Below are 13226 nucleotides of genomic sequence, written 5' to 3' on the forward strand. Positions count from 1 at the left end.
TCACAATGAGGAATTATCTGGCTCACAATATCAATAGTGCCAAGGTTGAGAAAGCCTGCATTGTATGATTATGAAGGGATCACTGTGACGTATTTGATCCTCTCCCTCCTCAACCGTGTATATGGTTTGGGGAATAGTTCATTCAGTAGAAAAAATGAAATTGCTGAGTTCCTTATATATTTTGGATACTAGCCCTTTATCTGATATGTTATTTGCAACTATCTTTTCCCATTCCATCTGTTGCCTATTAGTTTTATGGATTGTTTCCTTTGCTGTGTAGAAGCTTTTTATCTTGATGAGGTACCAATAGTTCATTTTTGCTCTTGATTCTCTCACCTTTGGGGATGTGTCAAGTAATAAACTGCTGCAGTTGAGGTCAAGGAGGTTGTTTCCTGCTTTCTCCTCTAGTGTTTTGATGGTTTCCTGGCTCATATTCAGTTCCTTCATCCATTTTGAGTTTATTTTTGTGTATGGTGTGAGAAAATGATCTAGTTTCATTCTTTTGCACGTTGCTGTCCAGTTCTCCCAGCACCATCTTTTAAAGAGGCTGTCTTTTTTCCATTGGATACTCTTTCCTGCTTTGTCAATGATTAGTTTGCCATACATTTGTGGGTCCAGTTTTGAGTTCTCTATTCTATTCCATTGGTCTATGTGTCTGTTTTTGTGCCAATACCATACTGTCTTGATGATGACAGCATTGTAGAAGAGGCTGAAGTCTGGGATTGTGATGCCTCCCACTTTGGTTTTCTCCTTCAATATTACTTTGGCTATTTGGGGTCTTTAGTGGTTCCATACAAATTTCAGGATAGTTTGTTCTAGCCAGCTCCACCCCCCCCCCCTCCAAAAATAATCCAGTAAAGAAATGGGCAGAAGACCTGAACAGACCAACAGACACATGAAACGATGCTCAGCGTCCCTCCTCATCAGGGAAATACAAATCAAAACCACACTGAGATACCCCCTCACGCCGGTCAGAGTGGCGAAAATGAACAAATCAGGAGACTATAGACGCTGATGAGGATGTGGAGAAACGGGCACCCTCCTACACTGCTGGTGGGAATGTAAACTGGCACAGCCCCTCTGGAAAACAGTGTGGAGGTTCCTCAAAACATTAACAGTAGAACGTCCCTATGACCCAGCAACAGCACTGCTAGGAATTTACCCAAGGGATACAGGAGTGCTGATGCATAGGGGCACATGTACCCCAATGTTCATAGCAGCACTTTCGGCAATAGCCAAATCATGGAAAGAGCCTAAATGTCCATCAACTGATGAATGGATCAAGAGGATGTGGTTTATCTATACAATGGAATACTACATATCAATGAGAAAGAATGAAATCTGGCCATTGGTAGCAATGTGGTTGGAACTCAAGGGTGTTATGCTGAGCAAAATAAGTCCAGGGGAATTCTACTAAACATTTAAAGAAGAGTTAACACCTATTCTTTTGAAGCTGTTCCAAAAAATAAAAATGGAAGAAAAACTTCCAAACTCATTCTATGAAGCCAACATTACCTTGATTCCAAAGCCAGACAAACACCTCACTAAAAAAGAGAACTACAGGCCAATTTCCCTGTGAACGTGAATGCAAAAATCCTCAACAAGATACTAGTCAACCGGCTCTAACAATACATTTAAAGAAATATTCAACATGATCAAGTGGGGTTTATTCCTGGGATGCAGAGCTGCAACAATATTGGCAAATCAACCTATGTGATATATCACATTAATAAAAGAAAGGATAAGAACCACATGATCCTCTCAATGGATGCTGGAAAAGAATTTGACAAACATACAGCATCCTTTCTTGATAAAAATCCTCAAGACAGTAGGGATAGAAGGATCATACCTCAAGGTTATAAAGGCCATGTACAAAAGACCCGCCACTAATATCATCCTCAGTGGGGGAAAACTGATAACATTCCCCCTAAGGTCAGGAACAAGACAAGGATGTCCACTCTCACCACTGTTATTCAACATAGTGTTGGAAGTCCTAGCCTCAGCAATCAGACAACACAAAAAACTAAAAAACATCCAAATTGGCAAGTAAAAAGTCAAACTTTCACTCTTCGTAGACAACATGATACTCTATGTGGAAAACCCAAAAGGCCCCACCAAAACAAAATGCTAGAACTGATACATGAATTCAGCAAAGTCACAGGATATAAAATCAATGTACAAAAATCAGCTGCATTTCTATATGACAATAATGAAGCAGCAGAAAGAGAAATCAAGGAATTGATCCCATTTACAACTGCAACAAAAACTGTAAAATACTTGGGAATAAACCTAACCAAAGAGATGAAAAATCTATACCCTGAAAACTATACAAAGCTTATGAAAGAAATTGAAGAAGACACACACACACACAAAAAAATGGAAAAGCATTCCATGCTCATGGATTGGAAGAATAAATATTGCTAAAATGTCAATAGTACCCAAACCAGTCTATATATTCAATGTAATCCCTATCAAAATAACGCCAGCATTCTTCACAGAACTAGAACAAACAACCCTAAAATTTGTGTGGAACAACAAAAGACCCTGAATAGCCAAAGCAATCCTGGAAAAAAAAAGAAAAGAAAAAGAAAAGCTGGAGACATCACAATTCCAGAATTTAAGCTGTATTACAAAGCTGTAATCATCAAGACAGTACTGTACTGGCACAAGAACAGACACATAGATCAATGGAACAGAACAGAGAACCCAGAAAGGGACCCACAAATATATGGCCAACTAACCTTTGACAAAACAGGAAAGAATATTCAATAAAATAAAATACAGTCTCTTCAGCAGATAGTGTTGGGAAAACTGGACAGCAACATGCAGAAGAATGAACCTGGACCACTTTCTTTCACCATACACAAAAATAAACTCAAAATAGATGAAAGACCTAAACTAAGGCAGGAAGCCATCAAAATCCTAGAAGAAAAAACAGGCAACAACCTCTGTGACCTCAGCCACAGTAACTTCTTACCTGCCATGTTTCCAGAGGCAAGGGAAACAAAAGCAAAAATGACTATTGGGACCTCATCAAGATAAAAAGCTTCTGCACAGTGAAGGAAACAATCAGTAAAACTAAAAGGAAACTGACAGAATGAGAGAAGATATTTGCAAATGATATATCAGATAAAGGGTTAGTATCCAAAATCTGTAAAGAACCTGTCAAACTCAACAACCAAAAAACAAATAATCTAGTGAAGAAATGGGCAAAAGACATGAATAGACAGTTTTCCAAAAAAGACATCAAGATGGCTAATAGATGAAAAAATGCTCAACATCACTCATCATCAGGGAAATACAAATCAAAAACACAATGAGATACCACCTTACACCTGTCAGAATGGCTAATATTAACAACTCAAGAAACAACAGATGTTGGGAGGATGTGGAGAAAGAGGAACACTTTTCCACTGCAGGTGGAAATGCAAACTGGTGCAGCCACTCTGGAAAACAGTATGGAGGTTCCTCAAAAAATTAAAAGAACCACCCTATCACCCAGAAATTGCACTACTAGGTATTTATCCAAAGGATACAGGAGTCTGATTCAAAGGGGGACATGCACCCCAATGCTTATAGCAACAGTATCAACAATAGTAAAAGTATGGAAAGAGCCCAAATATCCATTGACTGATGGATGGATAGAAAAGATGTGGTATATATAAACAATAGAGTATTACTCACCAATCAAAAGGAATGAAATCTTGCCATTTGCAACACAACAATGGAACTAGAGTGTATTATGCTAAGCGAAATAAGTCAGTCAGAGAAAGACAAATATATGATTTCACTCATATGTGGAATTTAAGATACAAAACAGATGAACATAACAGAAGGGAAGCAAAACTAGTAAAAAAAAAAAATAGAGAGGGAGACAAACCATAAGAGACAAGAGACTCTTAAATACAGAGAACAAACTGAGGGTTGCTGGTGGGGTGCTGGGTGGGGGGAGAGGGCTAAAGGGGTAAGGAGCATTAAGGAGGACACTTGTTGAGCACTGGATGGGCACTGGATGTTATATGTAAGTGATGAATCACTAAATTCTATACCTGAAATTAGTATTACACTATATGTTAACTGACTTAAATTTAAATTTTTAAAAAGTCTGAGTATATATTCTTACCTATTTAAGAAGTGACTAGAATATGAGTTATTTATACATTATAACATTAACCATAAAAAAGGAAAAAAAACTCTTCTGCCTTCTGTGTTTGAAAAGACGTGATAATAATCTTATAAATATTTTTATATTTAACAATAGCTTCCATTTATCTACATATTTCACCAATATTTAACAACTCTTAATTTCCACAACACCTTAATTAAATAGATATTATCATCACCTTTCCCATTTTGTAGGTAAGGAAACTGGGGCTGAGAGAGTTTAAGTAATTTCTCAAGGTTATGTGTATTTACTAGGGTATTCTATTGTCTCTCTCAAAATCATTTTTTTTTAATTTTTTAAAATGTTTTATTTATTTCTTAGAGAGAGAGAAAGACAGCATGAGCAGGGGAGGGTCAGAGAGAGAAGGAGACACAGAATCTGAAACAGGCTCCAGGCTCTGAGCTGTCTGTCAGCACAGAGCCAGACGCAGGGCTCGAACCCACGAACCACAAGATCATGACCTGAGCTGAAGTCGGACGTTTAACCGATTAAGCCACCCAGGAGCCCCTCTCAAAATCATTTTCCAATATTCACATATATGTGTGCTTGACCATAGTGCTGTTCTTCTCTATCTTTGAATAGTATCCTCTTTAATGGGGCCCATGGCCTGGAAAAGGTCAGTCAAATCAACTCTACAGATGAAAGTTCTGCCAGATGTCACATGTATACCTCTATCATTTTTCAAACATTATCAAATAAAATCCTGCTGATGGAGGATTTATGATGAAACTGGCTGATAAAATCTTCCTCTTCATTTCTAGTTAAGAGTTACTGTAATTTCTAAAATTCTCTATGGTTCTTCTATATGCTAAATAATATCCTAGCAGGACTGCATGAAACCATGAACATGACAACATTTTTATTTCATTCCCATGATGATATACAAAAAGGAAATATAAATATTGTTACTTTTTGTTTAGGTAAGTAGAAATTATCCTCAATCTCTGTGGCTTCTCTTCAATGTATAAAAGATTTCACAAGAGGCACCTGGGTGACTCAGTCAGTTGAGCATCTGACTCTTGATGTCAGCTCAAGTCATGATGCTAGGGTTGTGGGATGGAGCCCCATGTCGGGCTCCTCGCTGAGCTTAAGATTCTCTCTCTCTTTCTCTCTCTCCCTCCCTCTGCTCTTCCCCCACCCCCTGCTTGTGCCCTCACTCACTCTCTCTTTCTCTCAAAAAAGAAAAAAAAATGTTTCACGAGATAAAAGGTTAGTGAGAAGAGTAAAATGAGCTGGGACACCCAAAAAGATGAAAGGCTGATTGAGAGTAGAGGAAGAGGGGAGAATTAAGAAGGTTAAATAATTAAGCAAACAGGTTGAATGAAGAGAATCGAAGGATCAAAATGCAAAAGGCTACAGAAAGATCAAAAGACTTAAACCTTGTGTGAAATACAAGGGAAATGAAACTGAGCAGCTTAATAAGGCATCCATTTAGAGGAGGAATAGGAGCATACATTTGAGAAAATGGAGCACTTTTTAAGCATAAGCATTAACTAACATAGTAGCACACAATGCTTAACACGCTAGTGTGCAACAGCTTAGTTTCTCCACTCTTCATCCATTGCTTTGTTTTTTTCCTATTTGATGGTTGTTTAGATTTTCTAAATAAAAATAAATTAAAACACTCTAAGTCCAGATATTATCATTTCAAGTCATGGAAAATTAAGCATATAGAATCAGATTCTTAGTTTTCTTAAAAGGAAAATCAGAGAATCATCTCTTAGTAACCCATTATCTGCTTTTAACCTATTTGGTTAATATGAGGAGTGATCACAACTATTCAAAAGGTCTGTGGACTACAGAATATCCATGATTCTATAAATGGTGACCACTGTTCCTCCTTTCTTTGTGAGTGCCTTGGAAAATATTAACCTATATACCTTTCATTTTCTTCTGGTAGCTTCAGAATCACTTGTTCCTTGTCAGGATCCAGGAATCAAGTTTTTATTTAATCTCATTGGGTCTCCACTGTGCAGACAGACTTTCCCAGAAGCTGTTCAGTGATTTTTATTTGCTATATTTCTCCAAACAGGAAACACAAAGGGAAGGAGCACTGGTGGCCTGTCAATTCTGGACACTTCACCAGAAGGTCTGGCCATCATCACAAGGATTTACCCAGCTTGCTTTCCAGGGCACCTAACCTAATCCAGAGTCACTAAAGAACTAATTCCTGAGTCTACCAAACACCATGGAGCAAGACTGAATCTGACCAACAAACAGTCTGTGCTGTTACCAGAGACTTTGACACAAAAGGCTGGAATCAGAAAGGATTACTTTATGGAACATTTAATGTAGAGTCTTCTTCTCTTGAAATAGTACCTTTCTCCAGATTCTTTTTATTACATAACTTTCACAGATCTCCTTATGCTTTTGTCCCTTAGAAAACAACATGTATCTTTAACATTACATTATTTTTTTCATATCCATTGTGTTTAAATCCTAGCAAGGTATTAAAGAGTCACGATAGCAAATGCAGTTCCAAACAACTTCAACAATCAAAATCCACATATAGAGATGTGTTTGCATATGATTTATTTTTTAATGCGTATAAATATTCTAACTCCTTTTTATCTTGTTTCTTTTAAATAAGCTTTTGGACCTTCGAAAAGAATATACTTGTTTTGCATTCATTTAAACATCTTTTCTGGTTTAGAACTTGTCTCAAGGGGAACCTTGAAAGAAAATTAAAACTTCTTTTTTAAAGCCCACAGCAATTTATTAATATTTTAAAGCTTTTCAATATAGTTGTATTCACAAATTGGATTTGCACTGTTTGATATAAAACAATTGTTTTATTCCCACTTCAAGTGCTCCACTGTTTTCAAGCTTGTTAATTAAATGTTTTATTTTTTAAAAATACTGCATAAGTTTCTCAAAACTTCATCTGCACCTGCTCCGTAAATGAAAAGATGTCCTTGGAACAACTCCAGTTTATTAAGTAGAAAACCATTATTTCACACAAGAATTCAGTCTTTTACCTGTAAGCTTTCACATGAGTTACTATGCATTGTATTCTTTCACCTTTTATCTGCTGTCAATTAATACAAGCAGTTTTAGTGTGCAGAGGGGGAAAAAAAGACATGTCATTTGGAATGTCATTTCCATTGCCTGACGTTCCCATGTGTGTGCTCAACTGACATCTCTGTAAAGCTATTTGGTGGTTTTATCTATCAGCTTGGCCCTTTTGGTCTTTCCCCACCATCCTTTTTCCTAACAAGATTGTGTAGTGTGATCTGATGAGATATAGGGATTGTAAGGAACAGTAAAATTGCTACAACTTCTCAGAAATGTCCATAGCAGAGCCCAAATTTGTAAAATGCTTTCTAGCATAGAAAAGAAAGGAGTACACTGAATCTTATAGGACCAAAAAGACTTTATTCATTCCTGCCAGAAACATTTGAAATTGGTAAAATTAAACAGCATGAAAAACAAGATTTTGGTAATAAATGAACTATGGTCATAGATTAATATATGATGTCCAAACATTACAATTACAGGATCCATCTACCCTTCCTTAGAAAAGAAAGCTTATAGAACTGCTAGGACTCAAAAATATCAGTGATATTTTGTCAAGTTAAAAAAAGAGGTAACTACAAAGTCATGTAAAGTTTCATTTTTATAAAAACCACATATGTCCATATACATGAGAGGGGAGAGTCTGGGAGACAATAGACCAAAGAATTCATATTGTTTTTCATCAGGTAAATAAATTTTTTAATGTGTCTTCTTTTCACTAATTTGAACTTTCTGATTTTTCTACAATAAGTAAGTACTTCTTTTCTGATTTAAAAGACTAAGCTTTTTAAAAATATTTTTGGGGCAGATGGCCAACAGACACATGAAACGATGATCAGCATCCCTCCTCATCAGGGAAATACAAATCAAAACCACACTGAGATACCACCTCACGCCAGTCAGAGTGGCTAAAATGAGCAAATCAGAGAACTCTAGATGCTGGCGAGGATGTGGAGAAACGGGCACCCTCCTACACTGTTGGTGGGAATGTAAACTGGTACAGCCCCTCTGGAAAACAGTGTGGAGGTTCCTCAGGAAACTAACAATAGAACTCCCTTATGACCCAGCAATAGCACTGCTAGGAATTTACCCAAGGGATACAGAAATGCTGAGGCATAGGAGCACATGTACCCCAATGTTCATAGCAGCACTCTCCACAATAGCTAAAACATGGAAAGAGCCTAAGTGTCCATCAACAGATGAATGGATCAAGAAGATGTGGTTTATCTATACCATGGAATACTACATGGCAATGAGAAACAATGAAATCTGGCCATGTGTAGCAACATGGATGGACCTTGAGGGTGTTATGCTGAGCAAAATAAGTCAGGCAGAGAAGGACAAATACCATATGTTTGCACGTATAGGAGGATTAGGAGGAACTTGACGGAGGAACAAGGGGGAGAAGAAGGGCGGAAATGGTGGGGGAAAGGGAGAGAGGCAAACCATGAGAGACTCTTGAATGCTGACAAAAACTGAGGACTGATGGATGTGAGGGGGAGGGGGGGATGGGCATGGAGGAGGGCACTTTGGGGATGAGCACTGAGTGTTATGTAGAAACTAATTTGACAATAAACTATTTGTTAAAAAATAAAAAAAAAATAATAATAAAAAAAAAATATTTTTGGGGCGCCTGGGTGGCTTAGTCGGTTAAGCGTCCGACTTTCGCTTAGGTCATGATCTTGCGGTTCGTGGGTCCAAGCCCCGCATCGGGCTCTGTGCTGACTGCCAGCTCAGAGCCTGGAGCCTGTTTCAGTCTGTGACTCCCTCTCTCTCTGACCCTCCCCTGCTCACGCTGTCTCTCTCACTCTCCTAGAAATAAATAAAAACATTTTTTAAAAAAAATATTTTTTAAAGATGTGTTGGATTGTGTATAAGGAGTAAATAGCACAAAAACAGCTCTTTAATCATCAACTGAATCAAGAAAGTAAATCAAGAAAATTCATTTTGGGGAGATGTGCATATTATTTAGTAGCTTTAAAGGACAATCATAAGAAATTGTGTTACAAAGTTTTTGAGAGCATGAAAATATCTATCTCCACATATATTTTCTTTTCTTTTTCTTGATATCATGGGCAACTGACATTTTACAACTGGCTTTCTTTTTTAACCTAATATGAACCCAGACTGGACTCCAGACTAGACTCCCTAATATTTCTTCATTTCCTCCACCTCCATACAACCTAATGAAAATTGGGCCTTCTTTTTAAATATTCTATCTCAAATATAGACGAATCTTTTTCATCAGTAAAGGGAGAGAAGATGGGGCGCCTGGGTGGCTTAGTCGGTTGAGCGTCCGACTTTCGCTTAGGTCATGATCTCGCGGTTCGTGGGTTCGAGCCCCGCGTCGGGCTCTGTGCTGACTGCCAGCTCAGAGCCTGGAGCCTGTTTCAGTCTGTGACTCCCTCTCTCTCTGACCCTCCCCTGCTCACGCTGTCTCTCTCTCTCTCTCTCTCCTAGAAATAAATAAAAATATTTAAAAAAAAAAAAAAGTAAAGGGAGAGAAGATTTTCTTAAAATTACAAAAAGAAAAACTACATGTGGTGCCCCTGAACTACAGTTAATAATATAATACTCAAGGAGGTACTTCTAATATAAAGTGGGTCCATGTCCCAAGAACATACTGTCCAGAAAGAGATAGGGGTTTGTTCAGTTTTGTTTGAACCTGTTGTAAATTACTTGTTGAACAAAACCCATTATATGAAATTTACTATATAACCAGTTCTTACTGAACTCTTCAGGAGAGTTACATATATTCTCATTGTTATGCAATAGATCCTCCAGGACCTTTCCATCTTGCAAAGCAGAACTCCATACCCTTTAAACAATGCCTCCCTATTTTCCCTACCCTAGCCACTGGAAATCACCACTTTACTTTGTCTATGAATTTGACTATTTACATAGCACATATATGTGGAATTATAAAGGGTTTTTCAATTTGTGCCTCGCTTATTATCTTACTTAACATATTATCCTGAACGTTCAGCCGTGTTACCACATGCTACAATACTTCCTTTCTTTTAAATGCTGAATAATATTCCATTGTGTAAATATAACATACTTTGTTTATGCACTCATCTGAAGATTAACACTTGTCTTCCTTCCACCTCTTTACTGTTGCAAATGCTGCTATAAACATGGGTTTGTAAATCTCTCTTAGAAATTCTTCTTTCTATCACTTTGGCTATGTACCTAGAAATTAAATTACTAAGTCATATTTTCAATTTTTTGAAGAACTGGTTCCATAAGAGCTTGTTCCATTTTATAATCCCAGCAACAGCACAGCAAGGGTTTGGAATTTCTTCACATCCTCACCAATGGTTATTTTCAGAGCTTTTTGATGGTAGCTATCTTAATGTGTAGAAGACAATCATGTTGGGTTTTATTTGCATTTCCCTAAAGATTAGTAATGTTGAACATCCTTTCATATGTTTATTGGCCATTTGTATGTCATCTTTAGAGAAATATCTATCCAAGTCCTTTGCTCATTTCTTAATAAGTTTATTTGATTTTTGATATTGTAAGAGTTCACCATATATTCTATATATCAAGAGAGAAATGTGATATCATCAGATATGTGATTTGCAGGTATTTTCTCCCATTCTGTGGGTTATCTTTTCACACTGTTGATTGTGTCCTTTGATGCACACCAGTTTTTATGTTTGATGTAGTCTGATTTATCTATTTTTGTTTTTATTGTCTATACTTTTTGTGTCATCTCTATCATTACCAAAACCAAAGTCAAGAAATTTTCACCCATGATCTCCTCTAGCTTTATACTTTTGTGTTCTTAAATTTAGGTCTTTAATACGCTTTGAGTTAATTTTGTATATGATGTAACGTAAGCATCCAACTTCTTTCTTTTGTATGTGGATATCCAATTGCCCAAACACTATCTGTTGAAAGACAATACCATTCAACACTGTTTGTTAAAGAGACAGTTCTTTCACCACTGAGAGACTTGGCACTCTTTTTGAAAATCATTTGATCACTTATAAAATGGTTTATTTCTGAGTTCTCTATTCTTCTCCATTGGTATATATGTCTGTCTTTGTGGCAGTATCACACTGTATTGAATAATATAATACTTTTTTATAGTATGTTTTGAAACCAGGAAGTCTGAGACCTCAAACTTTGTTCTTTTTCAAGATTTTTTTGAGTATCCAGGGTTCCCTTGAAGTTCCTTATGAATTTTAGGATGTATTTTTCTATTTCTGCAAAAACTGCCCTTAGGATTTTAACAGCAATTGCATTGTGTCTATACATGGCTTTGGGTAGTACTGACATCTTAACAATATTAAGTCCTCTAATCCAGGAATGCAGCTGTCTTTCCAAATATTTGTGTCTTCTTTAATGTCTTCCATCAATGTTACCTAGTCTTCAGTGCACTAGTCGTTCACTTCTTTGGCTAGGTTTAATTCTCAGTATTGAGGGGAGGAGGTTTGATGGTATTGTAAATGGAATTATTTTCCTAATTTCCTCTACAGATTATTCACTTAACCTACATTTTTGTTTCTTTAAAAAGCTTCATTTTGGTCTTGAGGGCAGGGTGTGCCCCAAGTTCTCAGCCTCCCCCACACCTACCAGCCCAAGGAGGCCCCCCAATTAGCTCCATGGCAGGTGGAACTACTATATCCACAACCACAGGGCAGATCTGACCTGTCAGGATGTTGGGCTATAAAGACTCCCTCTCCATCAAGGCCACTATCCCTGGGTAAAATTTTGTCAACATCTTGCCAGCTGACATTGGTGTCCTGGTTGGCAAAGACCAGGCAAGTTTTTTGTTTTGTTTTGTTTTGTTTGTTTTGTTTTGTTTTGTTTTGTATGAATGGGCTGATACTTGGGGGCCAGAAATGTTCTGCTATCCTGGACTCACTGCTGCAGGATGAGGAATTTACTGTGGATCTCTTGCCAAGAGCACTGCGGAATTCCCACTTTAAACATCATGGTCACCATGACTGCCAAGATGCTACTCCTGCTGATGGACAAAGGTGTCCACAGTGGCACAGTGGTGTGATCAATAAGAAAGATTATGAAATGGCCATCCACTTGCAGTGTTCCCCCTTTCCCCCACCATTCCCCACTGCTTTTGCAACCCTCTTCTTCCCATACACACACATACACCATTTTTATTTGAGGGGCCGTTACCCCATACCCCTTATTGCTGCCAAAACTACATGGGCTGGGGGCTGGGGCTGGATGGACAGACATGTCCCCCTACCCATACCCATCTTGTGTGAGCTTGGAAAACTTTTTTGTTTGGGAATTGTTATTGGTTCTCTTTTTGAATAAAAAAGATTCTACTAACCAAAAAATAAAATAAAAAAATTAAAACCTTCATTGTTTCATTAATTTATAAAAGGCATCCACATTTCAGATCCTCCTATTTCATAGATAGTTCTGGAGGCTGGCAAATCCTAGATCATGGCACCAGCAGATCTTGTATTTGAAAGGACCCACTTCCTCGTTCATAGATGGCACCATCTCACACCTTCAAGACATGGCAAAAGGAGAGCAATAGGTTTTGAGACCTCTGTTTATACCACCCCAACCTCCACTTTCCCTTAGCCACAATTTAAACCAGCTGCCTCTAGATCTCTCTCTCCTCTTGTTAAGAGCAGAAACCAAGCATACATTTTGTGAATTAGTGGCTGTCCCACTTTGCAAGGTTAGCAGAACGTCAGGTGCCAAGAGGATGCATTCTATGGCCTTAATCCCACCTATCCCAGAAATACTCTGAATGGTAAAAATGTATGAAAGAAATGAAAAAGGTCCATGTAAAGAAGTTCTCTTTTTCCTCTTCAGTGAGGGTAGTATTCTCTGATGTACAGTTGGCATTGATTTGAATAAATAATAAAATACATGCTTCTCTATTTGCCCAACAGAGCCTATCTGGATGACTTCCAGGATGTGAAATAAGGCGTGTTGTGTTATTAAGTCAGTCATGATGATTGGTTATTGATCTGGCAATAGACTGCCAATATCACAAATTGATATTTCTGTATGACTGATTTTAATATATTTCATAAAATAGTTTTTATTTAAA

The 13226-nt window shown here is 37.6% G+C and overlaps 1 pseudogene; it reads left to right on the plus strand.

Annotated features, from left to right (window-relative positions):
* The first annotated feature begins 4767 nt into the window (after window positions 1-4767).
* On the plus strand, window positions 4768-12472 carry LOC120245192 (annotated as a pseudogene).
* Window positions 12473-13226: the final 754 nt, after the last annotated feature.

Source organism: Hyaena hyaena, unplaced genomic scaffold (genome assembly GCF_003009895.1).
Source record: "Hyaena hyaena isolate Hyena2069 unplaced genomic scaffold, ASM300989v1 scaffold_408, whole genome shotgun sequence".
NCBI lineage: Eukaryota > Metazoa > Chordata > Mammalia > Carnivora > Hyaenidae > Hyaena > Hyaena hyaena.